Raw genomic sequence first — 21,451 nt, forward strand, 5'->3', positions numbered from 1 at the left:
ACAGATGGTCAAACAGAGAGAACAATCCAAACAGTAGAAGATATGCTTCATGCATGTGTCTTGGAGTTCGGTGGTAACTGGGATAAATACTTACCTCTTGTCGAATTCTCATATAATAATAGTTACCACGCTTCAATCAAAATGCCACCATATGAAGCATTATATGGTCGCAAGTGTCGTACTCCATTATGTTGGCGAGATATAGGACAAAAGATCCTTGGAGGCCCTGAAATGATTCAAGACACCACCGACAAAATTCAAATCGTACGAGAAAGAATGAAAGCGGCCCAGGATAGACAGAAGTCCTATATAGAAAAGAGAAGACGACCCATAGAATTCCAAGTGGGTGATTTCGTGATGCTAAAGGTATCTTCATGGAAAGGCCTTATGAGATTTGGGAAGAAAGGAAAGTTAAGTCCTAGATTTGTTGGTCCTTTCAAAATCATCCATAGAATTGGAAAGCAAGCATACCGCTTAGAATTACCTGAAGATTTGGCAGGTATTCATGATGTGTTTCATGTGAGCTATCTGCGCAAATGCTTGAGCATCAATGATGAGACAGATCCATTATCCGAGGTGAAATTGGATAATAAGTTAAGATATGTAGAAGAGCCGGAAGAGATCGTGAATGAAAGAACAACTAATCTACGTAATAAAGAAGTGGAGTTGGTGCTTGTCAAGTGGAAACACCATCGAGGCCCAAATTATACTTGGGAAAATAAGAATGAGATAAGAGCAAAATATCCCCATTTATTTTAATCGATGTAATTTCGGGGACGAAATCCTCAAAAGGAGGAGGTATTTGTAACATACACGTTTTGAAATCTTGTTTTAACTAAATAATATTATGAAATATTAAGTGAATTTGAATGTTGAGTTCTAACAGATAGTTTTACTAGAAATGAAGTAAAACTATGTTTAGAATCACTCATAAAATGTTGGAAGTCTTATGAGATTCCAATTAAAAACAAAATACTAAATATAGCGAAAATATAAAATTTGGAATAAGTAAAATTTTATTATTGAAAGTTATAGATAATCTCGTTAGAAACATTTAGGCGAAAACCTCATCGAAATCCAAGTTATAACGAAGAAGTTATGACCAAACGAAGATCCGTGATAAATCCGGAAAATACTTTGTCGCGTAAAAATTTAGTTTTCGATAAACTAATTTTTAACCTTAGTGATGTAAATGAAAGTTGTAGAACTCGTGAAAATAATCAACTTTCATATAAAGATCGTTTGAATCTGACTTCGTATGAGAAAATTATGATTTTTCGAAGTTTCAGATTAGTAGTAGATAGCTAAAAACTCAAATTTTAAATCGAGTGATTTTTAGCCGACACAACCTAAACGAGAATTGAAGGTCTCGTCTTTAGTAGTGCAACGGTAAAAAGTCTGACGAAACAAACGTCGGATGAAGAAGTTATGAATTTTAACGGATTTTCCTGTCCCGGTCTATTAAAAATAATAATATTAAAATTAAAGTCAAAACTAGCCGACGAAGTCTCAATGAAAGTTGTAGAGCATAATTTTAGCTTTGCGTGCATATAAAGAACGTTAAAAACGGAGCTCGTATGCGAAAGTTATGGATTTCACAAGATTTGGCACATTTTTCATTTAATTTTCGTATGAATAGTGTCAGCCACGTCACCCTCGCTCTAAGCTGGCCACGTGTACGAAGCTGCTGCGTGGAGCATCCGAGAAGCGACGCGTGTCGCATAGGAGCTCGAAGTCGTCACGTGAGTCTCGCATACCTGCCTCGTGCCCAACTCGCTTGTCGCATGCTGATTCGACCGAGGGTGCGGTCCAATGGCTATCCGACGCGCCTCGCATCGGCCTCCACCCCGCGTCCGAGCCGAAGACCCAGCCGATGACACGCCTGAAGCTGATGACTCCTCGCATCCGAGCCTCGCCGAAGCTGCCATCTGGTCCGAGCCTCGCAGCCACCTGTCCTCTTCCCTTCGCTTCGGATCCGAACCTCGGCCCTATATAAGGGGTGCGAGACCTCCCGGGTAAATGTTTGAAATTTGCCCCTTTTCACCCCTAAACTTATATTTCTTCTACTTCCACTTCCCCCGAAGCCCCGGTACTGATTCTAAAGCCCGAAACACGCCCCGAGACTCCCGAGAAGCCCGAAAAATTTATCTTTTCGGTTTCAAAGGTCTACCTTCGCAGAGCCGGGTTTTCAACGACGAAAGTCATATTTAGAGCCGAAGTACTGTCCAAATTAATATTTTAGCCCCCGGTTATTTCACGGTGAGTTTAATATATAGAAATAATTGTATGTTATGTGTTATATGTGCTACGTGCTTTTCAGTGTTATTATTCCGGGTTATTTTACCGGGTTATTTTTATTTGCTATTTTTAATACCAAAGAAATACCTTTGACTATGTGATCAGTGAAAGGACTTAGATTCATGTTGGTACTAGTATGTAGCCTTTGGCCATGTGGAACATGTCTCCGTAAGAGAATGAATTCTATTCTATGGTAGTGGCAGAAGGTTAGACAGGGCTATAAGCCTGAAATCTACCGAAATGTTAATCCGAAGTTGTATATCTTCTGTACCGTTTGGGCCAAAGCTTTATTGATGTATATCAAGCATGGAAATTGTTATGTCTCATTGATTGTATGTCTTTAAATCAAATCAATGATTGATATGGAATGTTTGTCATAGGATTCACATATGCCCTTGTTGTTCCTTGTTCCTCTTTGCTTCTGCCCTATTAATGTATATATATATATATATATGGCATAACGTTATATTGTATCTATTATTGAACTCACTAAGCGTCACCGCTTACCCTCTCGATTTTTAATAAATTGCAGGAGATAAACATCCAGTATAGTTATATACTGGTAGAAGATTTTTGAATAGTTTGAAACTATTGTATCGATAGAAGTTTAAGAATAGTTTGAAACTATTGTATTTTGCACTCCCATATGTATAAAACTATAGAATCCTGGGAAGTTATGTAATATATAACACTTTAAATTATTCGGTTTGTATCTAGTAGTTTGTAATCTCTTTATCAATGTAAAATATTGTTTTATTATGAATATGCAAGTAGCATGTTTTGGAGTAACTATATTGTCGAGTATGAAAGTTTGGGTCTTTCATAAATACGAAAGTTAGGGTCTTTCAGCTCAACTAGAATCAAAAATAAAAGACTTTAGAAAACTACAGGAGGACTACAGTAATAAATGTGAAAACTATGTTTATGTAGTCAAACAAAACACAGAACTAGTGGCTGAAATTGAATCCTTGAGTGGCAAATTTGAAACTGCCAAGCTTGATGTTCGAAGATATGATCATTCAAGTGAAGTAGTTGCAAATATGATAGATCACACCATGAAATTTAAGAGAAATCAATCAAAAGGTCTAGGATATAATAATGTGCCACCTCCCTTTAATCATTCATATCTACATAAGCCACTGTCCAAGGAAGAAATTGCCAATGAATCTTCTATGGTTTATGACAAATCTTATGGTTTTGTTTCGGGAGGATTTATTAATGTTGAAAGTACTAACATTTCTACTTCTCCTGCAGATCAATCCTTGAATCAAACACAGCACGAAGTTAAAGGATCTGTGTCTGAACATAAACCTGAGTCCAAACCTGAAGTTTTAGTTTTAAACAAAGACAATTCTTTTTCAAATGTTTTGAGTGACAATAGTTCTTGTGATGTTTTTGATTCTTCTGATACCGTTTTTATTTCTTCTGATACTGATACAGTTTTGAATGCTTTTAATATGTCTGATAAATTTTTGAACAATTTGGTTGACAATTTGAATGTTTGTGATAAAAATGTTGAGACACCACTAGTTTCACAACCCTCCATCAGTAAAGCACCCTTACTTGCCTCACAACCTAATATTGTTGCTCGTTCTTGTGAGAGAAGCAAGGGCGTTGGTAGGGAAAACAAATCTGATCAATGTAGTACTAGTTCCAACAATAACAAGCAGATTTGTTTTAATTGTGGCACTAGTGGTCATATTGCTAGAAATTATCTTAATCGAATGTTTGTAAGTCATAATCTTCCAAGAGGGGAGAACGAGTTCAAAGGAAGGTCTTTAAATAGAAACTCCTCTAGAAGTCGTTCTCGAAATGATGATTGGGCAGATGAATGAAATAGAAAAAGGGATATTTTTAACAGACATAAAAGGGTTTTTAATCACCATGGCCCAAGCAGTCAGCCAAAAAGGAGCATAGCCACGCCAAGTTCAGGCTCATCCCAAAGCAGTAGTGGATCTTCAACCAACTCTGGTAGAAGTCACACATGCTGTAAGCAGACTGTTAAGCATAAAATGACAAAGTTAACTAAGACATACAGAAAACCTAATTATAAATGGAGGCCCAAACCTGTTCCCAGTACATCATCTGTGTCCCCTGAGAAGTTTAAGAGTCATAAATCTGAAAAGGCATCGGGATCACCTAGGAAGATCATGACCTGGGTGCCCAAATCTAATTAAACCCGCACATTTTGCAGGGACAGTTGCGGGGAAATGTCATCGAACCATGGTTCGTCGACAGTGGCTGTTCCCGGCATATGACGGGAGATATCACCCAACTGCACAGCATTCAATCATTTAATGGGGGGTATGTCTCTTTTGCAGGTGGAGATGGAGGGAAAATCACTCAAAAGGGAACTGTGTCAAATGGAGTTCTAAGTTTCGAAAACGTGAATTTCGATCCCGAGTTGAAACACAGTCTGTTAAGCGTTTCTCAGATCTGTGACAAGGGCTATTCTACGTATTTCACTGACAAGGAATGCATGATTTTAAAGCCAGGCTTTGTCATCCCAGAAGAATGGATTCTCGTAAAGTCGAAAAGGGATGGGAACGCCTATATCATTGATATGAATAGCAATCTCCCAGAACAAGTTACTTGTCTATTCTCCAAGATCTCCGAGCAAGCTGCAATGTTGTGGCACCGAAGATTAGGTCATGCTAACGCCAAGAATATAAATCGTCTTGCGAATAATGAGATGGTCCGTGGATTGCCTGTCAAAGACTCTATCACGTTTGAAAAATGTGTGTCATGCGCTCAAGGAAAGCATCATCGAAATCCGCATTTGCCAAAACAGGTTAACTCAATCAGTCAGGTTCTTCAACTACTTCACATGGATTTGTTTGGTCCAGTGAACGTGCTAAGCATCAACAGAAGTTCTTACTCTTTAGTTGTGATTGATGATTTCTCTTGATTTACGTGGGTTTTCTTTCTATCCAACAAAGTTGGCGTCACTGAATTGATCAAAAAGTTCATAATACTTGTTGAGAATCAGACCAATCATAAGGTAAAGGCGCTTCGTACCGATAATGGAACAGAGTTTAAGAATTTTGTTCTCAATCACTTTTGTGCTGAAAAGGGTATCATGCGTCAATTTAGTTCAGCTCATACACCTCAACAAAATGGTGTTGCTGAAAGGCGGAACAGAACACTCAAAGACGCTGCAAGAACGATGTTGTGTGACTCAAAGCTGCCTGTTTTCTTTTGGGCGGAGGTGATAAACACTGCCTGTTATGTTCATAATCGTGTGCTTATCAACAAAGCTCAAATGAAAACTTTGTATGAAATTTACTATGGACACAAGCCGTCAGTCAGTCATTTCCGAGTATTTGGCTGTCCTTGCACCCTTCTTCACCTAGATGCCAACCCGAAGTTTAATGCCAAAGCCGATGACTGTTATTTTGTGGGGTAAGCTGCTCGCACCGCTTATAGAGTCTACAATAAGAAAACCAAGCAGATTGTGGAATCCTATGACGAGCGTTGGTTGGAAGAGAATGAGACAGACGCAAGAGTGGGTCCGGATTGGTTGTTTGATTACACGTCACTTTTCAAATCCTTAAATGTGTACTCAAATAATGTATCTAGAGCTAGTTCGCATTGGAAGAGTATCTCTGAAGATGAAGACGAAGAAGTCGTGTACAAGCTTGTATCTAAATCCTCTGCTTCATCAAAAGAGAAAGCCAAAGCTTCACTTGAGGGAGAGACCTCTGGTTCGCATAAGGGAGGATCTCCTGCTACATCTGAGGGGGAGCCTTCTACTACATCTGAGGGGGAGCCTTCTACAATATTTTCGGGAGAGTCTTCTTCTACTCCTCAAGGGACCCGTTCTTGGAACATGATAGTCCTCAATCAGTCCATACTGATTCTTCTAATGCTGGAACGATACCTCATATATCTATAGAGAAAGATTTTGTTCCAAATGATGCTTCCGCTATCTCTACTACCTTTATGGAATTGCTCTTTCCTGATCTTATTGCAGATGAATATGTCGCAGAACCATCTGGTGCTGCCCAACCAGCAAATGAAGGAGGTATCAACATTCACACTCTTCCTGTTTCTCTAAATGATATCAGCCAAGAAATACCCTCAAGAGTTCAACGCGATCATCCGATCGAAAACATTATTGGCCAGCTAGATGATGGTGTTAAAACTAGAAGCCAGAGTGGAGACGTAAATACATGTCTGTATTCCTGCTTTATCTCAAAAATTAAGCCCAAGAATGTAGAAATGGCTCTACACGAACCTAGCTGGGTGGATGCAATGCATGAGGAATTGCACCAATTTGAAAAACTCGGTATTTGGAAGTTAGTTGAGTTACCGAAGGGCAAAAAGTCTCTTGACACACGATGGGTCTATCGTAACAAGCAGGACGATTCAGGGGTTATTGTGCGAAACAAAGCTAGACTGGTAGTCCGTCGGTTTCAAGAAGTCGACGGTCTTGACTACACTGAAGTTTATGCTCCCGTAGCTCGCCTGGAGGCGATTCGTATCTTCCTAGCGTATGCTTCGTATATGAACTTCACTGTCTTTCAAATGGATGTCAAGACTGCCTTCTTGTATGGCAAAGTGAAGGAAGAAATCTATGTTGATCAACCTTTAGGGTTTGTCGACTCGAAGTATCCTAATCATGTTTACAAGTTGGACAAAGCGTTATATGGGCTGCATCAAGCTCCTAGAGCATGGTATGCAACTCTAACAAAGCACTTGCTCGAACATGGTTACACTCGCGGCACTATCGATCAAACATTGTTCATAAAGCATGTCGACAAGGACCAGATACTCGTACAAATATACGTCGACGACATAATCTTTGGATCAACTAGCCAACAGCTTTGCAAAGAGTTCGAAAGTGTAATGAAGAAAAGATTTGAAATGAGTTCTTTGGGAGAAATGACCATGTTTTTGGGGCTTCAGGTTAAACAGAATTCAACCGGAATCCTACTACATCAGGCCAAGTAAGTGGAGGATATTCTTGAGAAGTTCGCGCTTCACGATGCTAAATCTGCTTCTACATTGATGGTTGAACGACCTCTCCTGACTCGAGATCCAGAAGGCGAGCCCGTAGATCAAACTCTCTATCGATCGATGATCGGATCGCTGATGTATCTTACTGCAAGTCGACCGGACATTATGTTTGCAGTCTGTCAATGCGCACGTTATCAGGCTAATCCTAAACTTTCTCATTTTATTGCTGTTAAAAGAATTTTTCGGTATATCAAAGGAAGCCCTAAATTGGGTCTTTGGTATCCGAAGAATTCTGAATTTGATCTTTATGCTTTTACTGACAACAATTATGGAGGCTGTGAGCTTGATAGGAAATCAACTTCAGGAGGATGTCAATACCTAGGTGACAGGTTAGTTTCATGGCAATGCAAGAAGCAGCACACTGTCTCGACTTCAACAGCAGAGGCGGAATACATTGTTGCATCAGCTTGTTGTTCTCAAGTTATCTGGATCCAACATCAGCTGTTGGACTACGGTTTGAATTACTTAGAAACCTCTATATATTGTGATAATGAAGTAGCAATTCAAATTGCTAAGAACCCAGTCCAACACTCTAAAACCAAGCACATCGATATTAAAATTCACTTTATCAGAGACTGTTATGAACGTTCTTTAATTCGAATAGAACAGGTTCACACTGATAACAATGTGGCGGACTTGTTCACAAAACCTTTTAACAAAGCTCGCTTCGATGTGCTTGTGGGATTTTTGAAAATGATATGTTTTGAGGATTAAGTTTTTTTTCTTTTTTTCTTTCTTTCTTTTCTTTTTTCTTTTCTTCATTTATTTTTGGTTTTATTAATTTACATTTTCAATTTTTTAGGATAGTTTAAATTTGCGCATTACTTTGTTTCGTATTCTCACCCATGCACAAATTTAGGGGGAGAAATAAAAATCCAAAAACAACAAAAAAATTAAAAAATAATAAAAATCCAAAAATAGTGTCATTTCTTTTTAGCATTTTAAAATTTATTGTTGACAACTTCGGTTGTAGGTTTTGTGATGGGAAATGAAATCATCTAGTGATAACGGACAATCTAAATCGGCATAATGTAGCCAAGTTGAATTGTCTACGCTCTGTATTCGATGTGCTGGTAGGAATGAAAGACTTTAAATGGACCTGACTAGGAAAAGATGAACCTAATAAATCTTATGGACTTGACAAACTTAGACCTAGTTAGATCTGTTTAACCTGATGTCACGACGCTCGGATAGGTTGAGCAGGGAGATAAACATGGGAATCTATCGGTCACATTAAATAAACCGTATCTGGAACCGTGGAGTCACTTTTCCTCAATGTGCAGATTATGTCCTTAATTCTGGTTGGATGGGGCGACTAGTAAATTCCGATAAATTAGGTCTGTAGAATATCATTTTCTTTCTTTCTTACTGTCAGTCATATGTTATCTCTTCTGTGTGATCGAGAGATCCGACCTGGACTATAACATATGCAGTTCTATTTCTCTGCATCTTCTTTCTATGCAATTCTTTCTATCTGTTAGCCATATACTGTCTCCTCTGCGTGATGTTAAATCCGACCTGGTACATAGTATATGCACCATTCTCTTCTCAATCCCTCTGAAATTTCAGTTAGCCATATGTTTCATCCTTTGCGTGATTGGAAGAGATCTGACCTGGATGTACAGCATATGCATTCTAAATCTATCTTCTCTCTGAATGGTTGTCTGCTCACCCGGTGTAAGGAGTACTCTGGAGTTCTTGAAGGCTGGAGCATATCAGGACATGGGAAACACGTTCTGGTACACTTAACAATTGAACACATACAGGTTGTCTGTAGATCTCGCTGCTCGATTTAAGTGGACAACAATATCCCTGGCCGTAGTCAGTTAAATGGTCGTAAGGTAAATTTATTTAAGATTTAGGATTTATCATAATGAATCTTGTCATTGGTAAAGTGTCCAAATATGTCAAAAGTTTTTTCGTGTTTAAGTGGACCACAATACTGGTAATCAATCAGACGGAGATGTGAAGACGAGGGTACCGAGAAGTAAATCAGATTGTCCAATAACTTTGATCCAAGAATCACAAAAGAAATAGTAGTTAAGTTTTTTTCTGTTAAAATTTTTATTTGAATTTTAATTTTACTTTTAGTTTTATTTTTTATTTTTATTTTATTTTATTTTTAATTCTTAGTTTGCAATTTCAAATTTTAATTTATTTTATTTATACTTTTTACTGTTTTATTTAATTTTATTTTATTTAGTTTTATTTTATTTTTGTTTTTGTCTGGTTTTATTTTTCTAGAATTTAAATTATTTTTGTTAGGTTTTATTTTTATTTTTATTTTAGTTTATTTTCGAAATTAATTTAATCCTGAAAGCTTTTTTAATTTTAATTGTTGGAAGTTGGAAATACTGGGTAGTTATCAAGTAAGAGGGTAAGGAAAGGTAAGATAGGGTAAAAAGGGGTTTACTGCCGGAATCTCCTCACTCATGAGATTCCGGCCGCAAACTAAGTCTCAAACCCTCTCAAAAGGCTGAAAATTTTCTTGTTGATTTTCGGAAAAACAAATACATCATCACAAAGGTAATTAATTCTAGATCACAAATATGTAATTTGTTTTGTGTTTCACCGTGTCATTGTGCTTGAAATCTCGAAAAAACTGATTTGGCGAAGTTTACGGCCGTAAGCATAGGCCGTAAACTCCGAGAACTTGAATTTTCGACTTGGTTTTATTTTATTTTGATGCTATTGATGATTATAATTATGTATTTTCAAGTATCAGTCGTTAATTCGAAATATATAATTGATTTTTGGGAGAAATTCATACTGTAGGTTCACAGGCCATAAACTCAAAGTTTACGGCCCAGGAACTTTGTGTTTACTGCTTGTGTTTTTGTATAAAATATTTAGGGGAATATAATGTGTTGCTTTTACAAGAAAATTCTTAGGCCGTAAACTTCGAGTTTACGGCCCAAGAACAGTTTTTTTTTGGTCAAAATAAATTCTTTTCTTTAAGGTTTCTTACAGTTGTGTTTGAGTGCAGACTATGGCGAATCTAAAATTTGCAGATATGCACAACTTAGCGATTGTACCCGCGGATCCACCGGTCATTCATTCGGACATGCGATCAATGATTCATAGATTGCGTGAATGTTGTTTAGCGTCTGCAATAACAGTCAATCTGGTGGTCTATCAGAATCTAATACGCGAGTTTTGGGCGACTGCGAAGACACGTATGGATAATGACGGCAATTTTACAGTTACGGCAAAAGTGCAGGGTCGAGAAATTGTTATTAATGAAGGCTTTATTCGTAAAGCGTTATTAATTGATGATCAACCCAACTATCCGACGGAAATTGGAATCGAGGATGCTCAAAGGATCCTGCGAAGAATGAGTTACGAGGGAACATTTCCACCAACGCTGAAAAAGCTGCTTCATCCATACTGGAGGTTCTTTGCCCATGTGTTTTTAAGCTGTGTCTCAGGAAGAAGATCTGGGGCAGATGAGATTTCTCAACACACAACTGGTGCTTTGGTATCTCTTGCTGCGGGGTTTCGTTTTAATTTCTCAAAGTTCATTCTTGAGGAATTTATCATTAACATCAGAGCTTCTACATGGGATACTTTTCTACTGTATCCCTGCTTTGTACAAATGTTTATCATCATTCAGTTTCCTGAAGTGAGAAAGACGGGTGACACGTTGGATATGAAGTCCTTGGGTCTGCACACTGTGGGACTCATCAAACAGAATAGAAAAGGGAAATTTATATTTCAAGGATGAAGAAACCGAGAAAGTGAACAAACCGAGAAAGAAGATGAAGAAATTTATATTTCAAGGATGTATCCGAAGATGAAGAAACCGAGAAAGAAGACTCACCAACTCCCAAAGCTCAAACTGTCTCAGAACGTGAACAAGAGTTGAGTGAAAATCAAGCTGGTGGAGACATGAATATTGGTGAAGAGCGAAATGATTCTTTTGATGATCTTGACCTAACTGGTTTTGATCATGATGATATAACAGCCTCCTTGGCCAGCAGTGCCAATATTGTGTCCAATGAAAATCTTGACACAACTTTTCACAATGTCGATGATGTTGTTGTACAAACAACTGAGACAAGGAAATCGAGCGAGACATTTGAGACGCGAACTCCTACTTCTAAACAAATGGTGTCGACTACTATTCCTATGGAGATGGTTATGGGATGTTCCCCTCCTGTATCTATTTCTCCTACTTCAGACTCCTTTGTGAGTGTGTTTTCTCCAGAAGCTGACCAATCGCAGTCCAAAAGAAGAAGACTTGATGCAAGAAAATCTGAACTGATCGCAAGTTTGGTTAGTGGTCTTCCTATCCCACCTATCACTGCTACCACTACACGACTCACCACTACAAAAATGTTTCCAACTGGCCCTAATTCAACTTTTGATGTCGCTGGTCCCTCAGCACCACCCGGTTTCTCGGTTCCTCGATTTAATCGAGATGCCGCTTCCGAAAGGCTAGCACTACATATGGCAGAAGAACAACTCTTGTCACCTATTCCTCGAGGAAAGGGTGTTTCTATAGATGAAGGGGGTGCTCGGGGTGAAAATCTTTCTCTTGCTGGTCTGCAAAAAGAAATTTCAGTTCTTAGCCAGAAAAACATTGAACTCGATATTCAAGTGGCAGAGCTTCGTGCTCAGAATGTCGACCTTCGTATCCAAGTATCTAAGCTCCAATTCGATAAATCTTATCTTGGTGGACAACTGGCTGAACTTAAGAAGGATAAGAAACTGAAGAGCAAGCAGATCTCGGATTTACAAGATCATTTTAATCTGCTGACTTCAAGTTATTTTGAGTTGAAGAAGAAGCTAGAGGTTGATTTTGGTGATAAGTATCAGACGACTGCTGAAGAACAAAGAATTAATCTTCACGTGCAGGCGTTTCCAGTAGACTTGCTGGTCGGTTAGTCTTCTGGTACCGCTGAACGTGTTACAGTTGATCCTCCAGTGGCTCCATATATTCAAGAGATTATTCGACGAGGTCAAGAAGACGATGCTCAGATGGGGCAATTATTGTTTAAACGAAATACTACTCGAAGTGCATCTCGGGGTGGACCTTTGGTAACTGTCACTGATCTTGAAATTGTTAGATTTCGTGACACATTTGGGGATACATCCGGAGTGGCTGCTTGGGGATTTCATGATCCTCTTAGACTGTGGATTATCATTCGTAAGAGTGGCAATTCAGAGTTGTACAAGGATATCCTGCTTTTAGTTCTTTAACAAGAGTTGATCTAACGGAGTTGTCACAAACTCTGTTCATCAATCTTTTGAATAAACCTCAGGTTTCACAGTTCAAGCACTTTTTGGATGATCAAGTCAAGAAAGGTTTTCCGTCAATGCCGACAGCTGAGTCAGTTATCTTGGAACACCCGGATGTCTTTGAAGAATCTACCGATAAGCCTTTACAGGTGGTTATGTGGCCTCCTACGAAACAAATCAAACAATTTCCAATTTCTCAGGGCTATCAAGATGGATCCCTTAGTTCTTTGGAATGCTAGGTCTATGATGAAAATACATCTGGAGCAGTCATTAAACTTAAGAATAGATGTATCCGTTTGTATGATCGCAGAGACTTGCTGCAATTCAGGAAGTGGGATATTCATTATCTAAGCAACTTTCAAATTAAAGTTGTTGAAGATATTTATAAGAAAAGAGCCAAGGTATATACAACAATGGTCGCAGAGATTCTAAGCAAGAGGATGTGGAATGGAGCGATGGTCCAAATGGATGTGATGCTTGTCAACAAAGGGATGGGTTCGAGCTAGTCCAATCGAAGGGGGAGATTGAAAGACCCTGAATAATAGTTTGGTCTAGGCATAACAGTTAGTGGTAGTGATAGTCTATGAAAACTTTTAGTTTACGGTTGTTATGTGTTTACGGCCGTAAACACCTTGTGGTTGTAAGTCTAGTCTATAAATAGGGTATTGTGTCAGACTTTAAAGGTTGTTGATGCCTTCGTATTTTCTCCAAGTTGTATCTGACGTTTTATTGCTTTAAAGTGTATGCACGCTTGGTTCGTTTGTTATTTGCTTATTGTTTCATCTTTTACTTCTGTTATCTGTCTTTGATCATTGGTAGATCCGTTTTCGGGCTTTACAATTCATCAAGGATTTCTCCAAGATTGCAGTGCCACTCACTAGGTTGACCCGGAAGGGTGTTGCTTTTTCATGGAGTCCTGAGCAGTAGACCTCTTTTGAGATTCTTCACCAGAGGTTGTGCGAAGCCCCGGTGTTATCCCTTCCAGATGGAGTAGAGGATTTTGTGGTCTACAGCGACACATCGATATCAGGATTAGGTGCGGTGCTTATGTAGAGAGGGCATGTGATAGCATACGCATTGAGGCAGCTGAAGCCTCATGAGGCGAGGTATCCCACTCACGATCTGGAGTTGGGGGCAGTGGTGTTCACCCTCAAGATTTTGCGCCACTATCTGTATGGGGTTCGGTTTACCATATACAAGGACCACAAGAGTTTGAAGTATTTGATGGATCAACCCAACCTGAATATGCGTCAGAGGAGATGGTTGGATATGGTGAAGGATTACGATTGTGAGATCCTGTACCACCCGGGCAAGGAAAATGTAGTAGTCGATGCTCTGAGTTGTAGGGCAAAGAGTGCCCCTATACGAGGTATATGTATGAGGATGATCGTGATGATTCTGGTATTGGATACTATTCGAGAGGCCCGGGTAGAGGCTGTGAAACCGGAGAACGGCAAGAAAGAGCGAGTGATTGGGCAGGTGTCAGAGTTTGTTACTGATAGTCGTGGGCTGGTGACCTTTCATGGCCGGATTTGGGTGTCGTATGGAGGAGGAGCATGTGGTGTATTGATGGTGGAGGCACATAAATCGAGATTTTCGATCCATCCTGGGGCCACTAAGATGTATTTGGAATTGAAGAGGGACTATTGGTGGCCCTATATAAAGAGAGATGTTGCATGGGTTGTAGACAGGTGCTTGACCTGTCGCCAGGTTAAGGCCGAGCACCAGCATCCGCATGGTCAGTTGCAGCCACTAGAGATTCCTCAGTAGAAGTGGGAACAGATTTCTATGGATTTTATCACCAAATTGCCAAGGACTGGGAGGAGTGTCGATGCAATTTGGGTGATTGTGGATCGGTTGATGAAGAGCGCTCACTTCCTTGCTATCAGTGAGAGCTCTTCTGCAGAGAAATTGGCAGAGATATATGTGAGGGAAGTGGTGTCGCGGCATGGAGTGCTAATCTCGATTGTATCAGATCGAGACGTACGCTTCACTTCCAGGTTCTGGAAGAACTTTCATGAGGAGCTGGGTACGAGGTTGCACTTTAGCACTGCTTACCACCCTCAGACCGATGGGTCAGAGTGAGCGGACAATTCAGATGCTCGAGGACATGCTTCATGCATGTGTGTTGGATTTCGGAGGAAGGTGGGACATGTAGCTATCATTAGCTGAGTTTTCCTACAACAATAGCTACCATTCGAGTATTGTTATGCCTCCATTTGATTTATTGTATGGAAGGAGGTGTCGGACTCCTATCTGCTAGGGAGAGGTGGGGCAGCGAGTGATGGGTGGTACAGAGATAGTGCTCCAGACGGCTGAGCAGATACAGCAGGTCAGACAGAGGTTGTTGACAACCCAGAGCCATCAGAAAAGTTATGCGGATAAACGTCGGTCAAAGCTTGAGTTTCAAGTAGGTGATTTCGTACTCCTGAAAGTATCTCCTTGGAAAGGAGTGATCCGATTCAGGAAGAGGGGCAAGTTGGGGCCCCGGTACATTGGTCCTTTCATGGTGGTTGCGAGAGTGGGCAAGGTAGCATATCGATTGGAGCTACCTGCGGAGTTGAGTCAGATACATGATACCTTCCACGTGTCTCAGTTGAGGAAGTGTATTGCCGATGAATCGGCAGTGGTTCCATTAGAGGATATTCAGGTAGATGCAAGCCTGAATTATGTCGAGAGACCGATCGTGATTCTAGATCGGAGAATTAAGGTTCTGAGGAATAAGGAAGTGCCCCTGGTTCAGGTTCAGTGGCAACACAGGAAAGGATCCGAGCTGACATGGGAGCTGGAGTACGAGATGAGTGAGCAGTATCCAGAGTTGTTTGCAGAGCAAGACTTCGGGGGCGAAGTCTGAATCTAGTGGGGGGGGGGGGATTGTAACATCCGGAATTTCAGGTATTATATTTTAATTATTTATTTTTGTCAAAAAGGAGGGGACTCGACGAGTCAGAGCATGGACTCGTCGAGTTGAGACGCGATGATGATTCGAACTAATGAGGCGACTCGACGAGTCGGGAAGTGGACTCGACGAGTTGGCGCTGGGGGTTGAAACCCTAAATTTTATGGCCTGAGTGTTGGGCTGAAAAGAGTTTTGATGTTGCGTCTTTTGGGCTCGTTAGATTAGCCTTTTATTCTCCGGTTTGGGCCTGTCCAACCGAGAGCCTGTTATGTATTGTATATAAGTTAAATGCTTGCATGCATATTAGGTTAAGATTCTAGAGATTATCGATACAGCGATTGATCAAGAGTATTATATTTTTCTGTAATCGTTCTAGTAATCTTCTAATCCTTTACAGTTGATGTTCTTAATCGAGCTCTTCTAAGGATTTTATTTAATCATTCGACACGTTTGATTCAAGCTGTTTGTTCTTATTATTGCGTTTTTAACTGTTTTATATTCATATACTTGTTCAAGATCTAATCGATCTTTGAAGATTAAAAGTTGTTTTAATCCCATCAATTGGTATCAGAGCAGGAGACTGTGTAATCGATACACATCTTTTCTGTGAAAAAGATTTCCATTAGGGTTTTCCGCAATCATCGATATTTATTGAGCCGTCATCTTAATTGACGTATCTTAGTATTTATTGTTTTGCCCTAATCTGCTTTATTACAAGTCTGATCTTTGAACAGGTTTTTACGATCATTATGGACGCAACGCAATCAAACCCTATTAATATTTCCAACAGCATCGGTTCAACGACAAAGATTCCAATCTTGTACACCCATGACTATGAAGTATGGGCGCATCATTTCGAAGATTATGTGATTGGATCGGAGGACAATGGTTATCTCATATGGGAAGCCATCATCAGTGGACCGTTTTCTCATTCTACGTCGTCCAGAATCATTAAGACGCAAAAAGAGTACAATGATCTGCTCAAGGACGTGACGAATATCGCGCAAGATGAAAAAGACAAACTCCAGTGCAATATTAAGGCACTTAGATTGATCAGATTCGCCCTTCAGTCTGACACATTCAGGCTGGTCAGCTCATGCACTACGGCGAAGGAAGTGTGGGATAGACTTCGCGAACTGTATTCCACAGACGAAGATCTTGAACATTCCATCCAAACCTTACTTCTATCTGAATTTGGTGAATTCAGGCAAGGGGCCGAAGAAACTGTGACCCAGACGTTTGATCGCTTCAATCATCTTCTCAGCAAGATGATCAAACACGACATTGAAAGGAACCTTATCGAACAAAAGGTTACTTTCTTGAACGGACTGCGATCTGAATGGAGAGCAGTTGTTTCCACAGTCAAAGCCCATGAACAGTTTAAATCATATTCTTTGGCGAAACTGGTGGGTATTCTAAAGTCCCAAGAGAAGGTTGTGGTTCAAGAGAAGAATGTTGTCTCTAGTCTTGGTTCGTTGGCCCTCCTATCTAAAAGTAAAGTTGTGGTGGAGGATGAAGAACTCAACTTGGATGAATATGACCTCTCAACTGAGGATTATGCCATGATGGTATCCAATCCTAAGAGGTTCATAAAGAAGAGATTCCCCAGCAACAAAAACCGAAACTGGCAGGGGAGTTATAGCTCAGAAAAAGCAAACAATGAACCGAAAGCTGAGGAGCCCAAAAAGGAACCGAAAGCAGATGGCGATTCCGGAGTAAGCTGTTTCTATTGTGGTGGCAAGAACCACTACGCTAAGGACTGTGTTCTTAAGAAGATGGCTGAAAAGGACAATGGAAATGATGAGGAAGCTGTGCTGCAGAAGAGATTGGATGAGTTAAGAAAGAAGAAGTCTACCGCTAACCCTTCTATTAATGCTCTTATTGTGCAGGGTTCGGTCAATGACGATGAGTTCGGTAGCACTGAAGTTTGGTCTACTGACTCAGAAGACGAAGAAGTGAGAAAGCCTACTCATGGAAAGGCATATGTGGCTAAGGAGGAAAGCAGTGGTGGAAAATGCTTCATGGTGACTGAGGTGTCTCAAATGAGGGGATACAACACCGATGGAGGAAGCAATGGACCGAAGGTGCAGGAGGATATGTGCTTTACGGCTAAACCACTCAGCCAGCAGTTCAATGAACTCGATGAACTGATAAAGAAGGTACAATCTGCTTTTATTTCATCTAAAGTACCACCATCCTCTTACGAGAAAGAACTAAAAAATATCAATACAATAATTTCTCATTTAGATAGTAGCCTAACTCAAACTCGAGTCACCAATTCTAACCTGACTGATCAATTAAGCAGGGCGGCGTCGAAGAGTGAGGAGCGGCGAATGTGGATTGAGTTAAAAGAGTCGGAATTAATTAAAGTTAAAGACGAAAACATTTATTTGCAGAGAGACAATTTGAAATTGTTAAAACAACGAAATGTTTTTTGTTTAATAGCTAAACGTTTATATTCCAATATTACTCAACTTCACTTGGACTGTGAGATAGGTCAAAAGATCCATCGCATGATTTTGCCCTTTCTAGAATTTAAGGAGGATGAAATCGATGCCGAAGCTTACAATTGTGAAAGTGTGATATCGTCTGATGATGTCAATCCAACCTATATGTATGGACTGGACAAAATTGAGTCCTTCATTAAGTCCAAAGACCACAAGGACATGCTCAAAAACCTTTTGGACGAAAATGACCGACTTAAACTGAGAACCGAAACCATGCAAAAATTTGACTCTCTTAACGCCAACGTAAGCTCAGAAAACAAAATCGATGTTGAAAATTCATCTGAGCTTAACGAGGACGAAAACATGAGTGAAATTTCTGTGGAGGATACGGTTGACTGCTCAGAATTTGTTAAAAGCGAAACTGAAAACCACAAAAACCTTATTTCTGAAAATTCTGTGGAATTCGCTAGATTGTCCCAACAAAAGTCTCCGAAATTAGTAGAAAAAGTTGTTGTGTATCAAAAGGTCAGGACCACTCCAAATCAAGTATACAAGGTGACTGGAGTAACCGAACATCAAACAGCTGAACTCACAGCTATTGTTAACGAAGACAATGCTGATGGTTGTGATGAGTATTTCTGGGAAGCTCCTATTGATAATGGAAACGAAACCGTTGGTCTTTCTGAAAGAACCTCCTGGATGAAGAAAGGGAGGTACATACCTGAACCCTTGAACAAGCCTGATAATTTCAGTGAACCAAGTACAAGTGGTACCAAAGAAATTCCTCAAGAGGATGATTGTTTAGCAAAAGAAGACATTCCTTCAACACCTACAGCTCGAAGCGAAACTTCATCAGATACTCCTTCCACTTCCTCAGGGCAAACTGAATCTTCTTCAGATATTCCATATGTTCCTTCTGCACAAAGAAAAACTCCTGAAGTTCAAAAGGAATCAGTCAAAGTTACAGCAAAAACAAGAGCGAACGTTCATCATCAACCTAAGCAGATGAGGGATAAGAAGATAGAGAGGAACCAAAGATACAGGAAAAATCTTTCTGAAAGAAAGCAATTCTGGCACTCCCAGAACGCATACTATACACACAAGGACAAGAATCTGAAGTATGAAAACAATCCTGTACGAAAGCCTGAAAGTTCCACTAACCGAAAGCCAAGGTTCGGTTCGCAAGAAGATACTAACCGAAAGCCAAGGTTCGGTTCGCAAGAAGATACTAACCGAAAGCCAAGGTTCGGTTCACAAGAAGATACCAACCGAAAGCCAAGGTTCGGTTCTGAAAAGGACTTCGACCGAAACCAAAGGTTCGGTTCCAAGAACAACATCAACCGAACACAGAGGTTCGGCTCCAAAATGAAAAAGGAACAAGACTCAAAGGTTAACCCCACCAACGATCAAAAGCAAAAGGGTCACCTAGAGTCATCAGCAAGGAAGACATCTCAATCCAAATCCAAATCCTCTCTTCCTAATTCTTCTCGTTCTTTTACTTCCACTCATTCATCTCCATCTAGTTCCAAAACTAATCCCGCTTGCCCTCGAAAACCTCATTCTTCAGCTGAACAGAAGGGAAAGCAAAAGGTCGATGAATCCAAACCTGAGTCCAAAACGAACATCCCTAATGTTCATAAAATAAAAGTCTTTACCATTAAAAAGAAAGATGAAACAACTCTAATAAAACGAACATATCTAGTTGACATCTCTCTTACTATTCCTGTTCCCATGAAAAGCTCACATGGACCCAAGAAACTTTGGGTTCCTAAATCTGCGTAATTTTTGCAGGTTATAAGTGACGAGCAGTTTGACGAAGAATGGTACATCGACAGTGGCTGCTCGCGTCACATGACAGGGAGGAAAGAGGAGCTTAGGGAATACAGATCCCTTGCAAATGGTGGCAATGTTAAGTTTGGAAATAACTCTTTCGGGACCATAAAGGGATATGGGATGATAACGAATGGTGATTTTACCATAAGAAAGGTGGCCTATGTGGAAGGACTTCAACACAACCTCATCAGTGTATCTCAGCTTGTTGGAGGTACTGGTCTCAAAGTTTCATTCGATGATGAAGGTTCTGAAATCATAGAGAAAAAGACAAAGAAAGTGATTCTGAAGTCAGAGCGAAAGGGTGAAATGTTTCCTCTGAACATGAAACCCATCAAAGGAAACCCAGCCATATGTCTGCTATCAAAAGCTCAATCCGACGAAAGCTGGTTGTGGCACCGAAGACTCTCTCATCTCAATTTCAAGGATATCAACCGACTTGTCACTGGAGGTCATGTTAGGGGTCTTCCATTGCTCAAGTTTGACAGAGAGCATTTGTGTGCTGCATGCGAAATGGGAAAGCAGAGTCGTCAAAGTCACCCATCCATAATTAACACAAAAGTTGTTGAACCACTCGAATTGCTTCATATCGATTTGTGTGGTCCTTCATCTATTGAAAGCATCGGTGGTAGCAAGTACATTCTTGTTATCGTTGATGACTTCTCTCGATTTACATGGGTGTTCTTTCTAAAGCTCAAATCTGAAGCGACTCAAAAGCTGAAAGTGTTTATCAAGCAAATTGAAGTCCAGCTCAAGAAGGTCGTTCGCAACATAAGGAGCGACAATGGTCTCGAATTCAAGAACAAAGAGTTTGAAGAGTTTCTTGCAGAAAAGGGAATCCGTCATAACTTCTCAGCTCCCTACACACCACAACAGAACGGAATAGTCGAAAGACGTAACCGATCGTTGTGTGAAGCTGCCCGAACTATGTTAAGTTTCGCTTCCTTACCTCTTTATTTTTGGGCTGACGCTATTTCTGCTGCTTGTTATACACAAAACAGGTCCTATCTCAACAAGCGATTCACGCTCACACCATATGAGATAATAAATAACAGAAAACCCAACGTGAAATTTTTCCATGTGTTTGGCTCAAGGTGTTTCATCTTTAACTCTAAAGAACACCGCAACAAGTTTGATGTCAAGGCTGACGAGGGAATCTTTCTGGGTTACTCACTCACTTCAAAGGCGTACAGGGTCCTAAACAAACGATCAAGAAGGATTGAAGAGACATACTATGTGACCTTCGACGACTACTACGTCAAGAAGCTACAGGCCATAGATGACACTGCCGGGGAAATATTTCCTCAAACTGGCCAAGTCACAGTCTCAATCGCCAATTTGTATGAGAAATTTCTGGAACTCTTTGATGAACCGGAAAAAGCTTCTCTCTCAGAAGCAGGTGCAGCTGACAACAAAATTGATCATATGAAACAAATTGTCGAAGATGCTGCGAAAAGAATACATGAAGGAGAATCGCTCACTGATGAATCTCCAACCAACACTGCTTCTGTCGAGGGGGAGCCAAGATCTCATGACGAGGGGGAGCTAAGCTCACAAGTCCAGGGGGAGCAAAGCTCTGCCACTTCACCTGAAGGTCCTTCACCAACCGAAGGTACCTCTCCAACCGAAGGTGCCCCTCCAAACGAAGGTGCTTCAATGCCTGAAACTCCAGCACCACAAGAAACCCTTGAAACTCATGTTTCTCAAGACTCATCAA

This window comes from Lactuca serriola, chromosome 3 (assembly GCF_051521515.1).
Source record: "Lactuca serriola cultivar US96UC23 chromosome 3, Lser_US96UC23_V15, whole genome shotgun sequence".
Taxonomy (NCBI): Eukaryota; Viridiplantae; Streptophyta; class Magnoliopsida; order Asterales; family Asteraceae; genus Lactuca; species Lactuca serriola.